The sequence below is a fragment of the Culex quinquefasciatus genome, chromosome 1, assembly GCF_015732765.1.
Source record: "Culex quinquefasciatus strain JHB chromosome 1, VPISU_Cqui_1.0_pri_paternal, whole genome shotgun sequence".
Taxonomy (NCBI): domain Eukaryota; kingdom Metazoa; phylum Arthropoda; class Insecta; order Diptera; family Culicidae; genus Culex; species Culex quinquefasciatus.
In genome coordinates, this window is record NC_051861.1 from 22,228,365 (window position 1) to 22,254,226 (window position 25,862).

The 25,862-nt window shown below is 39.2% G+C and overlaps 1 protein-coding gene across 1 annotated transcript in view; it reads right to left on the bottom strand.

Moving 5' to 3' along the window:
- Nucleotides 1-25,862, bottom strand: part of LOC6035539 (protein catecholamines up) — a 240,364-nt gene that overhangs the window by 195,836 nt on the left and 18,666 nt on the right. The window contains exon 2 of the mRNA XM_038254903.1: nt 24,173-25,672. The gene's annotated coding sequence lies outside the window, so the exon portion shown is untranslated. The remainder of the gene's footprint in view (nt 1-24,172; nt 25,673-25,862) is intronic.

Genomic DNA, 25,862 nt, shown 5'->3' on the forward strand with positions numbered 1-25,862 from the left:
AATTTGGTTTATTATTGGACCTTAGCAAAAAAAAAACTCCAGAAATGTTTTTTTACACCTTTGCGTTTTTTATATCTTATCTCTGTCGACTATAAGATTGATGAAAACAACTGAATTAAATGCGTAAAAAATAAAACTTCATTTTTACCCAACTGTGTCTCAAATTTCCCTCCGTGCATCCGATATTCATCTCCCGTGGACTTGAATTAATTGAATGTAGAATGAGGCAGAGAGTTCGATATTCTTTTTAAAGATCACTCGTTTTACAACCACATGATAGCAGTGCCTACCGGCATCGTTGTCGGCCGTTTTTTTTTATGGGACATGTTCTACACAACCACGTCAGCTTCAGTCTCGGTTTCAATGTGTATTGTACACAGAACAATTGATCTGTGTGCTGTCTGAATGAAAACACGAACACGCCAGTCATGTTGGAGCCGCGCCATCGCTTCCTAGTTGAAAATGTTTTGTATGATTCGTGCACAGTAATTTCAGATTAAATAGTTTGACTCTTTTGTAATCACATGTCTGAGAAGTGATCTAAACACATAATTTTGTATAAAGTTCCCGAAGCATAATGATTAAATAAAAAAAAGTTTTTTTTACGGTGCATCGCTAATTGAATTCGCGACTATTGACCTGCTTTAATTTTTAGCACCTCAAGTCGACGATTTCCCCCCGGACCATATCCAGGAATCACTGAACTCTTTAACTCCGCACGAACGTCCACCGCTGCCCTGCCATTCATTCTTGGCGCAAAACTGCAGAACAGACCAGAGACCCTCAATGAAGCTCAGGCAAGCGTGATCCGAGTCAATTAGTGTCAGGAACCAGAACCGGCGCGCAAGCTTCGAATGCGCCTTAGCAACACAAACTCTGGACATGGACAATCTTGATCTCATTAGGCTTCTTGCTCGTGGAAAGAGAAAAACCAGGTCTCTAGCGTGCCGGCCTTGATCCGGGCCAACTCTCCGATATCGATGGCTGCGAAGATTCCGATGACCCGACTGGTCCTGCAGGATCATGTTGGGACAGGTCAGTGGCACTGAACCGGTGCCGGTGGATTTCCAGAATGGGGAGTTGCGGTTGCCGACTGGAAAACCGGACTGGGTAATTGTACCATTGAGTGTGGGAAAATCGATCTGGAGGAATCCTCTTTCAATCATGACTTGAGAGTCTATCAAAAAGACCAAACTCTAAATGAAACTGCGATTGTAATACCTGGAAATAACCGCCAAAAAGTGATTGACAGATTAGGTGCTGATGTTTCCAACGACCCTATCAAACAGCTTAATCTTAATCGAACGCCTAATGGATTGGTTCTGAACATTTCCTGAAATCATTCTCCTTTTACTTTAGCTGATACTTCTTTATGACACATAAATATCAAAGCCAAAATACAATCTGTCCAATCCATTATATGTAACAATTTAAAACATTCTATTTCTTCACTGGAACAACGTCGGTCGTAAACCAGACTATGCACTTCCTTATCTGGGTTACACTAAACAATTAACAATTAGCAGAAAAAAGGTAATTTGTCTAACAAGGTCATGTTTTTGTTGCGTTTAACAACGTCGTAAAATTCGACACAGTTTGTTTGTTCTCGAAACAAACATTACCAAAATTTGGAAAACCCCACCTGTGACTAATCGAACATTCTTCCGGGCTCGCAAACGCTGCTGACATCTGGCTGTAGCTAATACATTGAACATTCCGAAACAGGTTTCGAGTCGTTTTTGTGTGCGGTAATGTTCAAACTTGACTCATCAAGTTCTTTTGTTGGCTTGCCCGCCGCGACCAGCTCAAGTGCAGTGTAACTGGGATCACGTCTAGAAGCATCTGGTCTAGCCGAGTGGTGATTACCGACAGGGAGACTGGTTGTCCTGCGTTAGTACGACTAAGTGACGTATGCGACGTATTTTGAACGTGTCCCGTTTTTTTTTATTAATCCATTCAGAGTTATTTTCTATATAAAAATAAAGTAGATTTCTAAAGTTAACGATTTCGTCAATTTGCATTATTAAGACAGTTGCCCTTTTGAAGTATCTACTTCTAAGCACGACTATGACAAAGTGTGCCCGAAGTGACTAATTATAGCGTCTCGAGACGATCGACTAGACGATTAGAGAGTACTGGAAGTATGGTGATTGATGATAGATGAGTTAATTTGAACAACTAACCCGGATTGAGTCGAAGGAGGAAGGAAGTTGTGTAATATTTATGAACTCAAATCACCTGATTTTTTTTCGTACTAAGCTTACAAATAATTCAACAATATTTAAATATTGTAAACAATATTATTATTATTATTATTGTTTATTCATGTAATGTAAGACACAGTCTTATAAAATATTACATCTTGATTTAGTATGATAAATTCACAGCTTCGTAACCTTAACACTAATACTATTTATATTTACTATTTTATCTCGAATGCGTTTTGTTAATCTTAATCGTTGAGTAAGTTTAGCAATTGTCTCTTGAAGCAAGGAATGTTTCTACATGATTTTAAGTTTGTAGGTAGAGAATTCCAGGTAGATACGCCTCTTGCAAACAGTGAACCATTATAATAAGCAGAGGAATGATTGGGTATAATAAAATTATTCGTTCTCGGATTACGAAAAGGAACTAGTTTGGTAAAAGATAGTTGGGTTTTTACTATGAATTATTCTGAAAAGTGTAACTGAAGAGCGAAATTTAATGAATTGGGAAAACGGACATCCTAAGAGATTACTTTGGTAGTTTGTAACACTATCATATCTTGAAAGATTATATACATATCGAACACATGCATTCAGGGCAACTCTGAGTCTATCAAGTGCAGCCACTGAAGCGTTGGAAAGAACGAAATCTCCATAGATAAAATGAGGATAGATTAGCGTTTTAAACAATTTAAGCTTCGTGGCAATATCGAAATTTTTGGTAATTAGATTAAGCTTTTTAAGTGTTCCATACACTTTTCCAACTTGTGCATTTATGTGCGAGCTCCAGTCCAGATTAGAGTTAAAAATAATACCAAGGTTATTGGCGCTTTCAAAAAATTCTATTCTTTCACCTTATTCCCTTGTGGACCACCAAACATTGAGGTACTCCTCGATATTAGCTCCTGAAAAGTGCTAAAAAGTGCAAAAAATGCCTCACGGCAAGAAAAAGAGGCGGTCCTCACCAGCAGGATCGGCAGATTTGAAGAAGCTAAAGCATGCCGAAGCGCTACCTGCAAAGCCAGGCAGTTTGGGCAAGGACGCTCAAAATTCGTCTGGAAACCAGTTCGCTACCCTCCCTGTGGACGTGAGCGAGAAGGAAGAATTTGAACGACGGGAAAAGTTGCCACCCATTTTGTGAAAACATCGTCTTCGGATTCGGTGCGAAAGTGGCTGACCGGGTTCATCAAATCTGGTGCTTTACGAGCTTCCATTCGCTTGTGTGCTGATGGACTCAAAATTCTGCTACCTACCAGAAAGGATTACAACTACGTTCGGGATTTCCTGAACAACACAAAGATTGAATACTACAGCCATGACGATCCAGGTAAACGCCCCATGAAACAGGTCCTCCGAGGCCTGTACGACATGGATGTGAGTGTGCTGAAAGAAGAGCTCAAAACTCTTAAGTTGAACGTGATCGAAGTCTTCAAGATGACGAGACACAACAAGGACATCAAGTATCGTGATCAACTGTACCTGGTTCATCTCGAGAAAGGATCGACAACGCCGTCTGAGCTGAAAGCAGTTCGGGCAATTTTCAACATCATCGTGACTTGGGAACGTTATCGTCCAGTGCACCGTGACGTGACACAGTGTTCGAACTGTTTGCAGTTTGGGCATGGTGGAAGGAACTGTTTCATCAAGAGTCGTTGTGCAACCTGCGGAGGTGAGCACAAAACTCAAGCTTGCGAAACAATCAACGAGAACATCGAAGCGAAATGCTTCAATTGCGGCGGCGACCATTCTACCAAGAATCGTAGCTGCCCAAAACGAGCTGAGTTTGTAAAAATTCGGCAGCAAGCGACGACGAGGCACCAACCAAATCGTCGCAAAACACCACCAACTTTCACGGACGTGGATTTTCCTGCTTTGGCGTCACCAGGAGCGGGATCTGTTCGAGTGGTTCCAAATCTGCAGCCATTGCCGTTGAATCAGCGGCCAAAAGTTGCAGAGAATACAACACCTCCAGGTTTCAGTCAGCAACCGAGGGGAAACCAACCAGCATCAACGGATGAAGGCAGCAGTGACCTGTTTTCACCACAAGAACTTCTGAACATTTTCATCGAGATGACAACAACACTGCGTGGGTGCAAAACTCGCCAGGAACAAATAAGAACCCTTGGAGCATTCATCTTAAAATACAGTTCGTAGTTTACTCGTTCTAATGATTTTGAATAATTAAAAGAATTTTTATTTTAGTTTTAAGTTAGGATTATTTGTTAAAGTGATTTTTTTCTTTTTTTACCCAAATGTATTCGATTAAATGCAAAAATGTAAAACAATTTGAAATAAATGAATGAATGTGAACAGTTAATAATAAAACGAAAAATACAACAAAGATGAAGAGCATTTAGCCATACCACTTAGAATGTAAATGAAATGTAATTATTATAAGAGAGATCAATAAAGACATATTTAATTAAATTAAAAATCTATTCTTTCACCTGACATAACTAATGGAGGCGGTGATGGTGGAGTTTTTAGATTACTTATAAGAAGAGCTTTTGTTTTACTTGGATTAATAGGAAGAAAATTATTTTCGGACCAATGATGAACTTTGGCCAGATCATGGTTGATTTCATTCGAAATTAGTAGATTATTTGAATTTTTCTTGGCACAATAGTAAATTTGAACGTCGTCAGCAAATAAATGTACCAAACAATGATCTAAAATTGATGGCAAATCATTAATAAACAATGAAAAAAGAAGAGGACCAAGTACGGAACCTTGAGGCACACCAGAGAGAATAAGTTCGAACAACGAATAACAGTCATTGTGATAGACACATTGACTACGTTCTGATAAATAAGATTGAATTAGAGATGCAGCATGTTGGGAAAACCCAAAGATAGATATCAGTTTATCAATAAGTTTAGCATGTGAGACACGATCGAATGCTTTGGCAAAGTCTACCAAAAGTAAAATAGCAACTCCTTTTTTATCAACACAGCAAGCAATATCATCATGTACTTTGAGGAGGGCTGTTTCAGTGCTATGATCCTTTCTAAACCCAGACTGGAAAGGTGATAAAAGATCAAATTCATTTATGTAACCCTGGATTTGTGCTTTCAGTATTTTTTCAAGAACTTTCGAAAGTGCGCTAAGGATACTAATTGGTCTCATATTTGTAACACAAGAGGATGAAGCTTTTTTCTTAATTGGTATTACTTTGACTCTCTTCCAAGCTTGGGGAAAAACAGAACTTATAATGATTGAATTGAATAGGTGGAAAATCATCGGTAAAATTAAAGGCAACATAATTTTTATAAATTTTATGGGGACATTGTCAAGACCAACAGCATTGGAACTAATAGAGAAAATTGCATTAATTATTTCATGATTTTCTACGGGCTTAAAGTGAAAACCATTTGGGTTTGCATTGGGAATACTAGTATAGATTTGTGACGGAGTGAAGTTAGACGTAAAAAATTGATTAATATCATTAGCAGAACTATCACACACTGTCGAGGAAGAATTACTCTTGGTGATGCCAAGATTTTTAATATTCCTCCAGAGCTGTTTACTGGGAGCAGAAACGTTAATTCTTTGTTTAAGGTGGTTAGATTTAGCATTTTTTATCAACAGATTTACACGATTTCTGAGAGTCTTGTAGAGTGAGTGGTCTGTATCTAAATTACTGTGCTTCCAGTTTCTATATGCAATATCTCTATCAATCATAACACTCTGAATCGTATTGCTAAACCAAGGATTTGATTTAGTTTTGCTTAGTCTAAGCGGAACAAATTCATTAAAAGAGTAAACCAGATGTTCATTAAGTAAATCAACTAATCTGTTAGGATCCGAGATTTCAAAGTAATTAGTCCAATTAGTATTATAGAACGCATTTTGAATTGCAGGTAAATCAGCAAAATTGTAATCACGATACCAAACTCTATTTGTATCAGGATTCAATGAGAAATCAATAGTTGCCAAAATTAAATCGTGCCTAGAGATTCCGGGCATAGAAACTTGGTTAAATTTTAAGACCGAATCAGGGTTATCTGTAAGAAAAAGATCTAATAACGAACAACCAGAGTTATAAAAGAAAGTAGGCTCTTCATTAATACAGCAATAAGACATCATTTCTAATATTTCACAAAAACGGACCGATTTGGTATTCGATTTGGAAGGATCAGTATTAAAATCACCGATGTAATAAGTTGATTTGTATTTGGAATGATATTTAGAAATCAGATTGTGTAATATATCAGCACAGTCTAATTGAGGTGGGTTGTAGATAATACCAAGTAGGAAGTGTTCATTACTACACATGAAATCAAGAATTAAAAATTCGGTACTACGATTGGGAGGGATTGGGTCATTTGACGATTTTTCAAGAATTCTGCATTGAAGACCTTTCCTAAAATAAACACAAATACCACCACCACGGCGGTTACGATCATTTCGAATTAGTTGATAACCTTCTATACAGATCATTGAATCCGTTATGGAATTATCAAGCCAGGTTTCAGTAAAACAGATAATATCAGCTTTACTTTGCGTGAAAGTCAACTTCAACTCTTCAAATTTGCTAAAACTTCTAGCAGATAAACTTTGAACATTAATATGACAAATATTTAACTTATTTTGATTAAAAATAGCATTAACTACAGCTTTGGTAATAAATATGTTTGCAGAGGCATTATTAGGCGGAAGATTATCCATTATCAAAATCGAAAGATGAACATCGCAGAGAACTTACTAAACTAACCCAAAACTAAGATTTAAAACTACATTCGAGATAAAATACTTACTACTAAAAGCGTTTGCAGAATTCATAGTTCGATTTGAGTTGCTCTAATTCTTCACTCAGCATTCTTTCAGCATTCGAAACCAGCATTTGCAGCATCACAGCATACAACAGCAACAACGTCAGCTCCACCGTCGAACCTCCAGCTGCTAGCTCCTTCCAAAATAGTCGATTCAGCCGCCGGTGGCCTCCACTTGCTCGGGGGTTAGGCTCGCCCCTACGGAGTGACCACTGACCTGCTACGTCCAGCGCACCCCTACGGAGTGGCCGCAGGACGCGTTGCAGGCCAGGCGACCGGCCACACCGGGCCGGATTTCCCCTGCGGCTGTGTCCAGTTACTCAGCAACGGATGACTAGCGTTAGCGTTGCCTACGGACCGACTGCGATGTAAGGGTAGAACATCACTCGTTGACGTCATTTCCTCGTGGCCAATTACATTTTACTGCATCAGGAACAAAACTTTCAGGAGGGGATTTGGATACATGGAGAATGAAGGATCGGAGTCATGGGAAAAACTTGAGGCAGGAAAATGAGATTATCAAGGATAGGGTAGTGTTTTATTTTTTTTTTTTTGTTTTTGACTTTTAGGAAGGAAGATAAGAAGGGAAAATTTAAGGATGGAATCATAGGAAAAAAAAATGGAGGGATAAAGAAAAACTAGTCAGGATAGGGAAAACTTAACAGCCATCGGTGGCCTCCACTTGCTCGGGGGTTAGGCTCGCCCCTACGGAGTGACCACTGACGTGCTGCGTCCAGCGCACCCCTACGGAGTGACCGCTGGACGCGTAGCAGGTCAGGCGACCGACCACAACGGGCCGGATTTCTCCTATGGCTGCGTCCCATAGCTCGGTAACGAAGGGCTTGCGTTACCTACGGACTAATTAACTTATTTTTTTTGGTGATTTTCTTTTTTTTATTTCTTTTTTTTTGTTTTTTTTTTCTGCTTTTTTTTTATTTTTTTTCTGTTTTTATTTTATTTATTTTTTTTTGGCTTTTAGGAAGGAAGATGACACAAGGAAAATTCAAGGATCAAGGAATCAAAGGGAAAAGGAGGAGTAAAGAAAAACTAGTAAGGATAGGGAAAAACTGAATAGCTATCGGTGGCCTTAATATTTTTTTTCCTTTTTTTTTGCAACTTCTAAGGTTTTTTTTAAATTTTTTTTTTGTTTTTTTTTTATTTTTGAATTTTTATATTTTTTTTTTATTTTTTTATTTTTTTTTAGACTTTTAGGAAGGATGGAAGCACGGGGAATTTAAGGATGGATTCAGAGGAAAAAGGGAAAGGAAAAAGAAGAACTATTGAGGAATAGGGTATTATCGAAAGACGGCCAGGTGCTCCAGGGTTGGGCAGGGCTCAGCAGGTGCGTTTCCTCTTCCTTTGGCGTACACGATTCCGTTCCTGGAGTAAACTTTCTGGACTTTTCCCTCCTTCTTGAGACGCAGAGCAGCAGCACGGATCTCACGGTCCTCCTTCGTTAAATTCTCATTGACGTAGATACGGTTGGTGTTCTGGAAGCCAATGTGGGACAGGTTCAGGTCTCGATGGTTAAGGTAGCTGGCATAGAAGGCGTTGCGGTCTGCACGGAGGGCAAATTCGCAGATTATCGGGGGAGTAGAACCCACAGCAATGGGAGATTTGGCCAGCCTTGCCAAACTCGCCAAGGAGATTTTGCTTTCGTCACAGCCCAGCCTGGTGACGATGAACCCGAACATAGCCACAAGGTTTTCATTCTGCTGGTACGGTACACCTGAGATGATCAATTCGTTCGCCTTCTCCACTCGTCCAATTGATGCATTTGCACGATCAACATCATGCCGAACTCCAGAAACTGAGTCAGCAAGCCGGTCAATTTTACTGCCACACTCAGTTTTAAACGCTGCCAGGGAGTCCTCCAGCCCGTCGATCCTCTTGTCCAGATCCTGCTTAAAGTTGTCCAGTTTGGCCTCGATTTTGCTCCACAAATCATCGATCGACATGATGGAGTCCGGTTCGCTATCGCTTCTTGGTCGTTTGTTTATGTTGCCGTCGAAAAGAGAGTTGACAGAATCCGATCGTCCCGCGAGAGAAGAGACTGACATGGATCGAGTTATACGACAGTTCATGTGTATAACAGTTGGACAATTCTTGAGGGCTTCTCTGAGAATGGTCTTCAGAAGATCCTGAGCATAGTATTAACCAACAATTTAAAAGCTCGGATAGGCACCAGAAAACACAAACTCGCACGAACCGAAACTATTTCGCACTAGTTTAAAGACTCGTTAATCGATTGCCGACGGTTTCAAGGTGAAAGCACGGAAGAATGCACTTAAAAGTGAAGAATTAAGAGCACACTAAAAAACTTGTTTACTCGTCGCTCATCCCTTTAGGAAGGTTTTTTTCTAATTCACAGTACTATTTTAAAATTGTATTTTTTACGTTTTCAATAAGTCAATATGAGCTTATCTTGTTCTATTAGGGCCGTTGCAAATATTATTCAAAGTTTATGTTTATGTATGGGAAACCTTACCTATCCTTACCATACTTCGTCGATCTGATGGCCGATCTGGCTAAGGCGCCAGTCCTCACCGTTGGTGCTGGGTTTGAATCCCGTCGGTAGAGCAACCTTTTTTTTGTGTTTACAAAAATTGTACATTTAATGTTAACTTTATTATTTCACAAGAATATGTGCATGCTTTTATATGCGATTTTACCATCGGATTTTTTGCTGTATACGTATTTGTTTAACAAACCCAAATTAAGTAAAAAAGGAATGGTTTTCAATAAATATCTCAAAGAGGATTGGGCAAATTCAAGTGTAAATTATATGAAGCACGATAAACATTTAAAAAAAATTGATGCCAGATTGTGTAATGATGTTCATTTCTCGTTTAATTATAAACAACTATATGTGCTTTGAAAACACTTTTAACCAAAGTAATTAACTAATCTGAAAAACATAAATATAAGGGCATACACCACAACATCAACAACCCTTAAGTCTTTTGTATAACCTTTCCAAAGGGTCCAAACATTCAATATTACGCCATTTTGAATTGTTAGTCTTTATTTAAAAATTTTGAAAATATTGTTTTCGAAAAGATTGGAAAATTTCACGAAAATTTCATTGTAAATCGGACCATTAGTTGCTGAGATATCGACATTAGAAAAAGGTGGGTTGTTTGGGTGAGACTTAGAAAACATCAATTTTCTTGTTTTACTCCTTTGCATGGCAATATCTCAGCAACTAAGGGTCGTATCAACAAAGTTCAAAAAAGCAAAATATAGAGAACTTTCTCAGCTTTAAAAATTTAAGGTGGGCAAACATGGGCACTAATTTCAAAAAATGAATGACTGCAACTATTTTGAAAGAAGTTACCTAAACATGGCTATAACTTGGAAACGGGGCACTTTATCAAAATTTCACTAAAGTATTTTTTGATTGTAAATTCGATTTTACATCGAAAAATAAAGTTGAAAATTTTTGCGACCAAAATTTCGATTTTTTGAAAAAATCAGTATTGATTTTAATAATCATACCACGGTCAAAGATTTTTGGCCCGTTCTGGAAATTTCTGAAAAATTGGCCCCTAAAACATATCAGATTATGAAAAAAATAGTGTTTTAGTGGACAAAAAGTTTTTGCGACAAAAAGTCAAATTAATGGCTTCCGAAAGAACCAGAAAAGTTTCAGCCGAATTAATAAATAGAAAAATTAAAATTCAAAAACAGACCGATTTCGTAGAAACTGCTCCGTGGTTATCAATCTTGATTGCTTTTATTCCTTGATACTGAAAAAAATATTAATTAATATAACGTCCTTACACTCCAAACTGAATAGAAACATTTTTTTATGTTATAAAAACGTCATAAATTTTTGTTGTATGGATGTTAGATTTCAAACATGTTTTACCGAGTATCAAAAATTTGACTGAAGTAAGTTTTCATTTACGACAATAACAGTTTTTTAAGTGTCTATCGATTTCATCAGCTAAAATTATTTTTATTTTTTCTCGATGGTAGATTTCTTATCTTACTTAATAAACTAAAAGCAAATGTTTTATATACAAAACCAAATCAAACATTGCTTTCTCATTCAAAGTTCATGAAAACTCGATAGTGATGTTTCATAACGCGTGGTCTCTGCTGAACATTTGTGTCCTAACTTGTTTATTCGGAACAAGCTTCTCTGCATCGAATACAACCCGCTATATTCTTTCAGTAATCGATTATCTTACGGGCACCCAAACCGGCGTCCAAACTTGCGTATTCTTCGGATTGCGTCCGGACAGTGTCTTGGAAGATGTTCTGCGCGCACCACAGCTTGAATTCACACCCAAAATGCTATACACGGTAGAAAGGATGAGACCTGTAGACGTCGACCGGCTGCCTGCAAATCTTTTGCTCTTTTTAGCCGATGGATCCGATATCCTGGCAAATGTTAAACAGCTTACATTGGTGTTGAGTTCCTTGAATCCCAATACCAAGCTACTGGTGCTCGTTGACACGTTTTTAAATAAATTTATAGTTTTGGAACACGTAGTGCAATTATGCTCATTCAGCAATGTGGTCTATCTCGACGAGAAACGACGTCGAATGTTTTTGGCCGATACAGTGAAACGTTCAAGGATTGCCTATTTAGCACCCCCTGCTGGCCTATTTAACGGAACTCTGATGCGCCGAATGCAAGGCAGAGCTATTACGTACTCGGACAAAGACAGCGTGGCGGGAGATAATGAAATTTCTAACATCAACTGGCTAAAAGAGACAGCATCGGTGATGAACACAACGATTCGAAAATTGAATCACAATTGTCACAGTGTAATCTCGAGCTTGGGTAATATGTGCTATGTAGAACATTTTCTGACCAAAAAGATCGATGTTGATTTATCGCATTACTACATTGGTAGTTTGGGTGGTACTAGAAAGTTCTGGCTTCTCTGCGTCGGAGTAACTGGCGGAGACGTTATTTTGGTACCGAGATCGCAACTCTCCATCGTGCAATTGTTAACCTCCCCATTGAACTGGGATGTTTGGATCCTACTGATACTAGTTCTTGGCACTTTAGAAATGGTTAAGTTGCTTTCTCCTTTACTGCTTCGGAATGATCCCATTCTATTGGCGGTTTGCGGCTTTCAGCGGTACAACCTGGACAATGCAGGACGCTGGGAAAAGATGATCCTTTTTCCGGCAATAGTGCTGTTATTTTTTACAACATGCGCTTACGAAACTAAACTTCTCTCGATGATGATCACCAAACCCGCTGCTCATCATATCAGCACAATGCACGAGCTGGTAGAATCAGGAATCAAGATAAAAATGAACTTTCTTGCATTCCACTATGCAAACGATTCTCTGCTGAAACCTATTCTTGTCAACAGTACCGACAGTGAACTCTTGATGGATAAGATCCATGCTTACATAACTACACGGGAAATTGCAAAGTTCATCCTACCGTACTATTACGACCACATGCAACGACTCAACCGGTACACTATCCTGGACCAGGGTTTCGGCATCATGGCGCATGTATTCCTGCTTAAACCACGATGCCCATTTGCTGACATTTTAGGGCAAACACGAGCCCGTCTTAGCGAAGGTGGAATCATAGAAAAATGGAACAGTTTGGCCCATATGAATCGGTTATTGGAAAAATATATCAACGCCGGAAGCAGCAATTCACTTTTCTTCTACGATCTTTTACCAGCCTGGATAGCACTCGGTTGCGGTTTGTTGCTGGGAACTGGTGTGCTTGCAAGTGAAATTTCGGTGCATGTGCTGATGTCAGAATATCGTAACAGACAATTGAATAAATTGAAAAAAGACACACAAAAAGCAAACAAGCATCTATTGAAAGTTGTAAATCTATTCAAAACAACAATTAGTGATATGCTTTACAAATGATTATATTTTGAAGTGAAGTTAGAATATGAATAAAACAAATGTTTTGAAATGAACGCGTTCAAACTCTCGTACTAATCTCATTCACGTCCATTTACCTTAGTCTCAAGCCAACTAAGCCCAAATTATCATCATTATCGCCCACCCACGGTGGGTGACACCCACCCCGTCTCGCACACAAAGACCTCGTTAAAGACCATCAGGCTACCCCTCGTCCCGGCCGTTGCACGGCTTCACAGTTCAGCCACCAGCAATGACTTGTATTTGCACCGATTTATCCACGAATCGTCACGTTGTAGTCCACACTACTCAGGCATGGAAGAAAATTATCCACGCAATTATCGCCGGACTCACTTTCGTTGAGATCACCCGCTACAAGCAGAAAGTGGCGTTGGAAGCAGGCGTTCGTGGTCATGATCTCCTGTCACAGTTACCAATTGGTACAGCAAGCTCTACCAAAGGATGTCGGGTGTAATCTAATCTAATCCAACACAAGCGCAGCAAGTCCGAAGAAAGTAAGTCTTGGAAGAATTTGTGGTCTGATTACGGATTCTGTGAACGGTTCACAATTCACAGGATCTACAAGGGAGAAAGGATGCGTGGACATACCATACCAAACGCTTCGGTGGATCAAATTTGATAATCATCTAATACTAGAAATATAACAGGATCTTCTTCAACCTCCACGATGGTAGTTCAAAGTAGAGGAATCGTTGGTATGGTAGGAATTTTCAGCCTTTAAGTTGAAGACTTTAAGATATCTAGCAAACGATGAACAACATAATTCACTCCTTCAAACTATAACCGGAATAGCAACAAAGAAGTGTGATCTTGAATGTACTGTTTTTCGCAAACTATAAAAATGACGATTGTGCTACGATAGCAACACGACGCCCGCTCTGGTCGTTGCGGTCCGTGCCGTACAGAAATTGCGGACGGCTCGTTACGCAGGCTCTACCTTGGCTGGAGGCTGCACCACCGAAGCTACCGTTCCAGCTTAAGCTCTCCGACGCGAAGAAAGTGTTATCAACACTTGCCAACCGAGGGCATTCCACGGGTGACGATGATGAAGTAAGACACCGCTACTGTTGCTGCTGCGGTTCGACGTAATTAGGGCGACCAGAAATTCCATTTTCACTCTCACTTGAGCGTTACCCACCAGCAGCGGTGTTCAACCCTGTGAAAAGCTCTCGATCGCGGTGGTATCGGTACCAAAGTTATGGCATTGCTGCTGCTTTCTTCGCTCTGCATGGCCTTGCATAATGTCGTCGTCGACAGAGCTGTTGATGTGGTGTTGTTTATGGTTGATTTGTTGCCTTTTTGTCACACGCAGCGCACAAACGAAGCGGGTGTAGATTTCTTGTCAGACAAGTGGTGCGTGTCACGTCACCTTCTTCTGCCTATAGGACAGATCGGATAGCTGTCGGTTGGCAGAGACCCATTCACCTAGTTCAGGTGAAGCGAATTTCTAATGCAGATAGCGTGCTTCTGATAAGGCAGCCATTGTAGGTCGTGATAAACTGTGGAGAGGTTACTCAATGAAGGCTTATTTTTAGCGAACTCCTCCCACCAAGGTGATGCTTGCGATATCTTTATTATGCTATTTTTGGTTAGCGGTGGTGTGGGTCTCGTGGCGCAGGGGTAGCGGCTTCGGCTGCCGATCCCGATGATGCTATGAGACGCGGGTTCGATTCCCGCCTTATCCACTGAGCTTCTATCGGATGGTGAAGTAAAACATCGGTCCCGGTTTCTCCTGTCTCGTCAGAGGCGCTGGAGCAGAAATCCCACGTTAGAGGAAGGCCATGCCCCGGGGGGCGTAGTGCTGCTGCCAATAGTTTCGTTTTTTTTGTTTTTTCGGTGTGACATCATCGCGAAGTTTTTAAGGCAGTGCTCAGTGTATTCGCGACAATCACTTTTCAGGGGCATGTGTGAGATTCTTGTCACATTTGAAGTAACTTGAGTCAATGTCAGAGGACAAAAATAAGACAACTAAGGGAAATATACCCTATCTCAGCCTATTTCTATTATAGGCCTATCAACACTTTGATCATGAATTACAGCTTCCATAAAGTGTTTTTGACTATGTTTTTGAATCAAATTCTGAGCAAATGTCTGTGTGCGTGGTGGGATGTTGATCAAAAATTTTGCACTGGGTTATCTCGGCACTGAGTTATCTCGGCACTGGCTCAGCCGATTTTGTCTGTTTTGGTCTCATTCGATCCGTCTTGGGGTTCCATAAGTTGCTATTGAAAATTGTTAAGTTAAGTACTTCAAAAGTTTTGCTGGTGACAGCTATTTTTTGAAAAACAAAGCGATTTTAACAAAAGTCCGGAAGATTGTAAAAAGGGTGTTTTTTATAAGTCCATTCCAACGAGTTCAAAAGATTGAGGATCTGACAACCCTATCAAAAGTTATAAGCACTTAAGTGTTATTTATGCACTTTACGGAGGCCGGATCGCAGATATTTCGATGAAAACGTTGTCTTGATCTATCATGCGACCTGTCGTAAGATAGGTTACCAAAAGACCTTTCCAACGAGTTCAAAAGAGTGGAGATCTGACAATTCTATCAAAAGTTGTAAGCACATAATTGCCCTAAATTATGAAGATCTGACTACCCAATCTGATGGTATTAGTAATGGGGTAATTCTCCGCCAACTCACACAGCAGTTGCCCCGATCCCTCTTCGATTTGCGTGAAACTTTGTCCTAAGGGGTAACTTTTGTCCCTGATCACGAATCCGAGGTCCGTTTTTTGATATCTCGTGACGGAGGGGCGGTACGACCCCTTCCATTTTTGAACATGCGAAAAAAGAGGTGTTTTTCAATAATTTGCAGCCTGAAACGGTGATGAGATAGAAATTTGGTGTCAAAGGAACTTTTATGTAAAATTAGACGCCCGATTTGATGGCGTACTCAGAATTCCGAAAAAACGCATTTTTCATCGAAAAAACCACTAAAACATATTTAAAAAATTTCCCATTTTCCGTTACTCGACTGCAAAAATTTTTGGAACATGTCATTTTATGGTAAATTTAATGTATTTTTCGAATCTACATTGACCCAGAAGAGTCATTTTTTCGTTTAGAAACAAAATTTTTCATTTTAAAATTTCGTGTTTTTTCTAACTTTGCAGGGTTATTTTTTAGAGTATAACAATGTTCTACAAAGTTGTAGAGCAGACAATTACAAAAATTTTGATATATAGACATAAGGGGTTTGCTTACAAACATCACGAGTTAACGCGATTTTACGAAAAAAAAGTTTTGAAAAAGTTGGTCGTCATCGATCATGGCCGCGACAGACACGGACGACGAAACAAAGAGAAACGCAAAATAGTAGTTTATGCAACAAGTTGCAAAAGAGGATTTTTTCAGCACGAGTCGTACATTTATCCAACGAGGTTCACCGAGTTGGATAAATACGAAGATTGCTGAAAAAAACAAGTTTTGCAACGAGTTCCATACAACATTTTTTGCAATTCCAAAAAACACACACTGAGTGAAATTTTATGTCAAATTTTCATTTTTTTTTTTTTGTCAATAAATTGTTTAAATCAAAAAATGTTGAAAAGTGTTACTTTTCGAAACAAGTGCTGAAAAGTTCAACTTTTCAGCACCCATTTGAGTGCTGAAAAGTAGAACTTTTCAGCATTTATTTTGAAAAGTGTTGCTATTCGATTCTGTTATTTTTGGTACAGAAAAGTAGGCTATTTCGTCGTTCAAGAATGACAGGAAAAGTAAGTCCAAACAAAAAAGTTCTCAGAACCAGGCAAACCGATGTTCCCCTAGTAGAGGATACCCATAGGGACTCTCATGCCAAATATCAGCCCATTTGGTTGAGAATTGGCCTGTCCCCAGCGGTTCAAAGTTTGCATGTAAATTACTATTGGATTTTTGTGCTTTTCGTTCAATCGTTCCTACAGGTCTGGGGACAACATGGATTCACTCGGAATAAAGACAGGTGTGTAGGGGATGGTCCAATGAACACATTCCAGAAAGAATTAGGATTGTCCATTCTGTCCCCAAGGTGCGCATTGGATCGACGTCCGGTGTCTCCAGAATCAACGATTCACCCTTCAAATGTACATATTGTCCTAAGTATGCTATGACGGCTAGCTGAAAATTGCGACGCCTCATGTCAGACGGTGAACACGTGGCAGAGCATTCACTCAAGTTTTGGCTCAGAAACATATTTTAAAGTAATAAAATTATAATTTTTGATGTTCCTGTAACAATTTGAACTATTCCAAATAACATAACATGATGATTTTGTAATAATAATGCAATCGATGCTTCTCCACGTGTTCACCGTCTGACATGAGGCGTCGCAATTTTCAGCTAGCCGTCATAGCATACTAAGGACAATGTGTACATTTGAAGGGTGAATCGTTGATTCTGGAGACACCGGACGTCGATCCAATGCGCACCTTGGGGACAGAATGGACAACCCTAATTCCTTCTGGAATGTGTTCATTGGACCATCCCCTACACACCTGTCTTTAGAAAGAATGGTCTAATGATAATGGTCTAGCAAAATAGAAATTTAGATCAAACGTGCATTTAATTAGATTTTTTTAGGCGGTAAATGGCATAAATGAGTGTGCTTACTCGAGGTGGTGCTGTTGCTTATAATTTAATGGCATAAATATTTTTTGAAGCTTTAATCGAGCAACAAACTCTCTATATCGCAAAGATAGGTAATCGATTAGAATACTCATATTTTCCCCAAATAGAATAACTTGCGCCTATTGTCTCAAATTATAAATTAAGCCAATGAATAATCATTGAGGGACATGTCATTTCTTGATCACATATGACTAAACTACCAGGCTTTTTAATTTGAAAATGATTTTGGGCTGTGAAATCTTCCAAATGTGATAAAATTCAACAGCATTTTTCTTATATCATCACTATTTATGGGCCGACCTCACTATAGCAGACCTGCCAGTCGTTAACGCTAACCCCGTTAACCTATCATAAATAAATCATTAAAATGTCACGAGCCAAACTGTTCCACCCAACACGACCAAAACTGACCTACCAGTAGAGCCGAGAGTTCCGAGTTTCGAAAACACTACCCGCCCGTTAAACACTTTCGCTAAAATGCACTCACACACAACAGAGCTCATAAAAATAAACACATTAATCCGATAGATGGCGTGCCAGCGTGGCCACATAACTTAACGCTGCTTTTATTACAACTTCCAGAAATGAGGGAACCTCCAGGGCTGACCATAGCCGATGTAGCCGCGCTCTGTATAAGTTAGTGTGTTTATGTATGTTTTTCGAGGCGGTAACAAAAGTGAAAATCGAATTAAAATGATAATGCACCCACTTCCGCTTGCGTGCCACCTCACCTGGCCAGGATAGACAAAAATGGCAAGCCATTTCATTGTGGTCACCTAGATGCTGGTGACCAATACTAGGGTAAAGACAGCTATTTTGAAAGAGTTGCAAAAATTACGCACGTTTCTACACATGCCAATTAGGCAACTTTTGGAAAGACAGTGAGCAAACGAAAAAAAACTTTTCACCAAGACTTCTCACATTTAATCTGTTTTACTCCCATTTGGGAGTTCTACTCCCTGGGACTGCAGCAAAGAAAAAAAAATAGCACTTTATAAACATTTAAATAGAACTTAAAGGAAAAAATAGTTTTAAAAATTGACCCCTTATAGTAGGGCAAAGCTGTTGTATTTTTCCTATACAAGAAGGAAGACAAGCGTTCAATCCTGAAACAAACAACTATTTCACCCAGAAACAGCTATTAAACTAAAAATCATGTAATCGAACCGATTAAGCAACTGCATTCATCAGAAGATATAACGGCAACGAGAGGAGAGACGGTCGTGCCACCCAGGAATCGTATACAGAAAACGAAAGTGCTCCACTTCTTTTCCTCCAGACAGAGCAAGGTCTCGGAAATTTCGTCCGGAGAAAGAGACCATTAGAGTAAGCGTGTTGGCTGCATCGGATAAAATGTGGCAGTTGTGCTCGCTGGTCACATTAAGTATATTTAATAAGCATTTCCGGAAAGATACAAGAACACTTATAGAATTTTATAATTAGTTAAAGTTGGATAACAAAAAAATATTTACAATCAAAGAAGGACACAATTTTAAAGATAACAGGACTTAGGGGAAGGTGGGGCAAGACGACCATATGGGGCAAGAGGAACAATCGCTCGTACGGCTGTAATTTTTACAATTTTGATTATTTCTAGTATGAGGAATTGTTGCTAGCAATGCAATTAGCTGATTCTACTACCACTTAACGGCCAAAACGACGTAAACGCCACGGGGCATAAGATTTAATGAAGTTTTTTCAAAACTTTTGTTTTCTTATAATATTTGGAAAGTCCAAAATAAGGCTTAGGGTTCGTTTTAAGACTCATTTTATCAAAATGCTATTTTTCCTAGATCAGTAGTGTCCCTACCAAAGACATGCACCTATTACAAAGTATGATTTAACTTTTGGTTATTTTTGTTGAGAGCTTTAAAAAAATCTTGTTCAGGTGGGGCAAGTTTACCATATGGATTTTTAGTATGGGAAAAATTACGAATTGCTGCAAAAACATATTTTATTGGGAAATAAATACATGAAAGTACTTAAAAACTGATAAACAATTGTTAAAAAAAAATTGTCCATTCAAAATATAGTGATATTATGAAAATTTACTATTTATCATCTAAGTAATATTTTTTTCGTAAAAACGATAAAATTTTTAGCCAAACATTATTATTTAATCTAAAAATGGAAGAAACCTTTTAAATACATTCTTATCTGATGTATCTAAGTGATAACAGTTCAATTGTTAGCAAATTAACATGTTTTTTCATGCATTGTTCCTCTTGTCCCAACGGGTTGTTCGTCTTGCCCCACTAGTTGAGTAGAACGTACGGAAAATCAAAATTTTTAAAATCAATTTTTTACATTAAAAAACAGGATTTTTTAAAAACTTGCTCTGACAAAGTCTTAGTTAAGACCTAGAATAAGATGTTTATGATAAAATCCGATAGATTTTTTAACTTTTTAATGGGTTATAACGAGCATTTCCTTAGCTTGTTACACTTGCCCCACTTTCCCCTACCTGAAAGAATTTTAAGCGATTATTTCCACAACTGGGTATGAGACAAGATAGCACTATTTCAACAAAAAGCACTACCACCTGAATGACAGAGTTGAAGTTTCGTGAAGCCGGTTCGTGCAGTTCAGTTACGAAATAAATGCATTGAAACAAGCAGTGTTTAAAAAGACAGCAAATCTTTTTTCCCCCCTTTTTCCATTATTTATTTGACCTTCTGTTATAGTTTTTGGCAGTGATCGTTGATATTGCCCAAAAAAATTGTTTCCTTTCGATTGCACGACAAAAACCACTCGTTTATTCGGCAACTCGCAACGGATTTCGTAAGGCATTGCTATGAGAACAGTTCCGCAGAAAGGAAAAGTTTCGTCACAACGCAGGGTGACCATAAGCCGTAACGGCTAGCATTACGATCAGCGCAGATTATACTTAAAGTGAAGGTATGGGAAAGATGAACACGGTGATCGCCCAACCGGCCGGTTGCCAGTGGTGCCGCAAACCGCACACCGTTTCCGTCCTTTAGTTTCCGCAACGGAGCCAGGGTGCGGTAAGATTCACTTTCGTTAGATTGTATGAGCGTTCAAGTGTTACTCAAGTATTTAAAATTTTCACCTACTTTTTCATTTGCTTATACGTTGAGCAAAGCAAAGAGCAAAGGCAAATAGGATGAAATGAAGAACAATTTTAGCATTTATAAAAAAAACAGTTTTGAAATTTCTAAATGGATTTATACGAAGTAAGATCAAAAATTGATAGAAAAATAATAAACCAATCTCACCTGTTATAAATCCTTATTTTTGCAATATTTGTTTCCTTCTAGATTTACTCACTAACTCAATTCACCTTTAAGTAGGCATAGATGCGGATGGTGCCTTCCTCGCTACTTACCAAATATGGAATACACATAAGATCCGGAAATAATGTTTAATCCTATAGGATATTTAGAGAGTCCTATATATATTTAGAGAATGACGATTCTCGAGATTTTCCATTTCCCTGAAATCGAGAGTTGAATTTGGCCTTTTCCCGGGAATTCCCGGGACCCGGGCGTTTTTTATAAGTATACCAATAGTGGCAATAATTTAAAAAGAAAAGTAATATATTTTCAATGAATTTACTTACAATCAATTCATATTAATTCTTTGAAACGTTAATTTAAGTATCATTATTACTTAGAGAAACCATATCTACTTTTTGATTATCTATTTTGTTTTTTTTTTTTTTTGAATCTGCAAATACAAGATTTTAAACATTTTTAACTAAAATTTTGAGTCCCGAAAAAAAGAAGTTGTCTTTAAAGCTGTCGTCCACCATTGCTAGTACCAACCACAGGAAGACACTCTTTTTAACTACAAGGACTTCGCCGTCCTGGGCTCCTAAGTGTTTGAGTACGGCACGGAGCGACGGCGCCGGATACCCATATTTACACTTAGAATTTACTTAGAAAGCTCAATTTGGGGCTAAAAATTTTAGTTTAAAATGTTTACGAATAATACATAATTTCCCAGTATCAGAATTTTTGCAATATGATAAATATCGACTCAAACAAATTTTAAACTTGATTTTTCCTTTTTAAAGTCAACTGCAAATATTTATTGAAGAAATATTAACAGTTATCAGAAAAACTCGAATGTTCACAATTGGCGAACATTAACTTTACAAAGATTGCCAGAGTTTTTTTTACCCTAATTATAATTTAATATTGAGGTTGACGTGAAACAAAAAATGACTTATTGACATCAAAAAAGGAAATAAACCTAATACAACGAAATTAACTTAGGGACTTAAAAATAAAGAATAAAAAACAGATTTTGAGGATTGCTATGCTCGAGAAAGGATATTGAACTTATTTTGAAAAAGCTTTACTGCCCATTTACTTGAGATTTCATTTTTCAACATCTAATGTTCTAAACAATTTAGAATTTTGGAAATAATGTTCTGATTAATTTATATAATTTTGCTTTGATATTTATAAGTTAAAAACTTCCCGAGAGTCACGACCGAATTTCCCGGGAATCGAGAGGACCAAAAAAGGTCGATTTCCCGGGAATTTCCGCTCATCACCCTCTACCTATTTTATTAATTCTTTGGAAAGCACATCATAAATTGAGATAGGGTTTGCCAGTTGTAATTTTTATATATGCACTCGTTTGGGAGCGGTTCCAGGTTCCCCGGTGAAATCCGGAGTACAGGAAGATATGGTGTTACTCGAGGAAAATCAAATCAAAGGTGAAATTACATGGCGACATCCCATGGAAAAACAGCATTTGATCCAAAGTCAATACAGTATAGACTCGGTTATCTAAAGCTTCGATTTCTAAAGTTTCGACTATCCGAACCCGGATAGTCGAATCATTAATAAAAGAATAAATACCCTAAATTACGAGTCCAGCGACCTTATATTAGTCATATATGAGTGGTTGATAGCCTTTTCCATCAACAAATCGGCGCAATGGTTAGGATTGTTTTGAGCATTTCACTGTAATTGTCCGGGGAACACGATTTTGATTAAATATAAAATATATGAGTAATTCTCCGCCAACTCACACAGCAGTTGCCCCGACCCCTCTTCGATTTGCGTGAAACTTTGTCACAAGGGGTAACTTTTGTCCCTGATCACGGATCCGAGGTCCATTTTTTGATATTTCATGACGGAGGGGCGGTACGACCCCTTCCATTTTTGAACATGCGAAAAAAGAGGTGTTTTTCAATAATTTGCAGCCTGAAACGGTGATGAGATAGAAAATTGATGTCAAAGGGACTTTTATGTAAAATTAGACGCCCGATTTGATGGCGTACTCAGAATTCCGAAAATACGTATTTTTCATCGAAAAAAACACTAAAAAAGTTTCAAAAATTCTCCCATTTTCCGTTACTCGACTGTAAAACATTTTGGAGCAGGTCATTTTATGGGAAATTTAATGTACTTTTCGAATCTACATTGACCCAAAAGGGTCATTTTTTCATTTAGAACAAAATTTTTCATTTTAAAATTTCGTGTTTTTTCTAACTTTGCAGGGTTATTTTTTAGAGTGTAACAATGTTCTACAAAGTTGTAGAGCAGACAATTACAAAAATTTTGATATATAGACATAAGGGGTTTGCTTATAAACATCACGAGTTATATCGCGATCATTTTAACGAAAAAAAGTTTTGAAATAAGTTGTAGTCGTAAATTTCAAAATTACATGTTCCAAAATCAGTCGAGTAACAGAATTTTTTAAACTTGTTTAGTGTTTTTTCGATGAAAAATACGTTTTTTCGGAATTCTGAGTACGCCATCAAATCGGGCGTTTAATTTTTCATAAAAGTCCCTCTGACACCAAATTTCTATCCAATAACCGTTTTTTTCGCATGTTCAAAAATGGAAGGGGTCGTACCGCCCCTCCGTCACGAGATATCAAAAAACGGACCTCGGATTCGTGATCAGGGACAAAAGTTACCCCTTAAGACAAAGTTTCACGCAAATCGAAGAGGGGTCGGGGCAACTTTTCCCGATTTCGTGTGAGTTGGTAGAGAATTACCCATATAGAAAAAATGGAAAATGGGTCAAACAGCGTTTTGAATCTTATGTAATCTAATCGAACAGAAGCGCAGCCAAATCGAAGAACTTGCGGTTAGTTTACGCTTAAAGCCACCCTTGTCAGATTATGTGAACGGACCACATTTCACAGAATCAACAGGGGAGGAAGGACGCGTGGACATACCGTGCCAAACGCCCCAAATCAGTTAGATGTGGGATATGTTTGTGATGTTGAAAATGGGTCAAACCCAAGATTTAAAACATAAACATAAACATCAGGTCAAGCATCAGGACGCTGTAACGGTAATTCATTTTAGGTTAAATAAAAGAATGCCTCGTATGTAGATTGCATAAACGTCAAAATAATGTAGTTAATCTAGCAAATCAATGCAAATGTGCTAAAGACAAAGTGTAAGGAAATTGTATATCCAGCACACGTCAGTTGATGATTACATTAAGAACGAGCAGGATAGACTCGTGGTTTACACTTCGTCTTTGGCATATTCACCACATTTTGCTCGGAATACCAAAGCATCATCTATTCAGTACGTCACAAACTTGTCACTCACTCCGCCTAATGACTGTCCAAAGTGGTTATTAGGCGTACTAAATGGACGGCGTCTGAGAGGAGAAAAATAATGATGAAAATGAGCGTCCATAACAGTCCAATTGAAACTATTAATGAAAACAACCTTATCAAAACCCACGAATGCATCCCCCAAAAACTTACCTCGCTCTTACGTACTGCAGCGCCTCACCACCAACACCACTCTTACACGCCTCTACAATGTGTCGTAGTCAGCGAGATTGACCCCCTGGCTGATTCGAAAGTGGTGCACACGACGTCACAACGCCTGTTACTTACACGCCACCAACTGGCGACGCTCTGATCTCGCTAGAAAACATTCGAATTTATTTCACACTTCACAGACTCCCGCGCACTTTCTTTTTTTCTTCCTTAAAACCGAGTGGCTCCTCTCAGGTCACTCTCGCGAGGGCTTCACGAGAAATCACGATGCACTTTGTTATCTAACTCGGCGGCGGTGCTTTCGAGTTGTAATTGGCCACACTGCCTCTAATCGGCCACAACAACATTCATTGACGTTGATGGTTAATGATAAAGCTGGCATTCGGTGAGTAAAAAATATCACAATCAAACACTGGTTGACGGAGTGAGGGGGTGGAGGGGTCTTAATGTGCGAAACCGTTTGCCGCACCCCAAATAATACGGTACAAAATCAATTAATTTCACTTTTGCTCGTTCGCTGCAAGCGGCTTCTTGCTTCCTGGCTCTTCTCGCTCAACGCCAAAACATTGCGCAGATCTTCACTGCGCTCTTCAGTCGCAACTTCACACTTTTGCACAATCGCACGAAATCGCGGAATTCCTGCTTTTTCGCAGCTCTCTTCCCGCCAAAGTGCTACTTTCAAGCCCGTCGGCTTGGCTCACTGGTTACGTTGGGCTTGTTGAACTGCCCGCGGATGACTCAAGAAAGGTCATTGTGGACTGCACACACTGATTTGGTTGTCACTAGCCTCGGATCTACTTGTTCACTGAGAGCGCAACGCGCCGAATTCGACGATCCCCGGTTGAAACGTGAACGGATCAGGCTGATCTTCGCGCGTGATTTGGGTCCAGCGCAGTCGAAGTTCACAGTACACTAGTCCAGAACTATTGTTGACCGAGCGTGCTCTCGGGCATGGCAGAACGGTAGCGAGCTAGACCTGCTCGCGATTCGCTTTGACCTGCTGCCCAGTTTAGCGTGGTCCTACCCGCGTACAGCTATTAAACAGCAGTCGTCTGCTATTGTCTACGCAAAGCGACCAATACTCAGTTCACAGTACAAACATTCCAATCTCCGTAATTCCGCGCGTTTTCTAGTGTTGGTAAATCAAAAAAAAATCACTCGAACCCGTGCGTTTAATTGCACCTCAAACCTATTGTTCTCCCACTGTGTGACTACGGCGACGAGTTCTCACACCTGCCACAGGTTGTTCGGAATTTCTGTGTGTTCTGTTCAGAAGTACAGCTCGTTTGATGAGCACGATTAGCCGCAGTGAGCTTCGTCGATTAACTCCCCTCCGACCGGCCGCCCTAGGGTACAAGTGGATCACCTTCGCTCGCTCGCGCAGTACTTCCTCCTTTCCCGCCAACGACGACGAGTTGCTTTTCTTTGACTGCGCTCAATGACGCGGGATGGAAGACGCGCGACCGGGTTGCGGGAGCAAACCTGTTCGATGTGGGGAAGATATAGAAAATGGGACGATCGTATTAGAATTCAGGCTGCGCTGCGGTACTGGAATGGAACGGGTGCTGAATGGAGGAGAAATTTATGCAACTAGATCAACAGGTGCGAACTGTGTGTGTGCTGTAGAAGATAAAGTATCAGAAGAATCGAATCACATGCTAATTATGTTCAA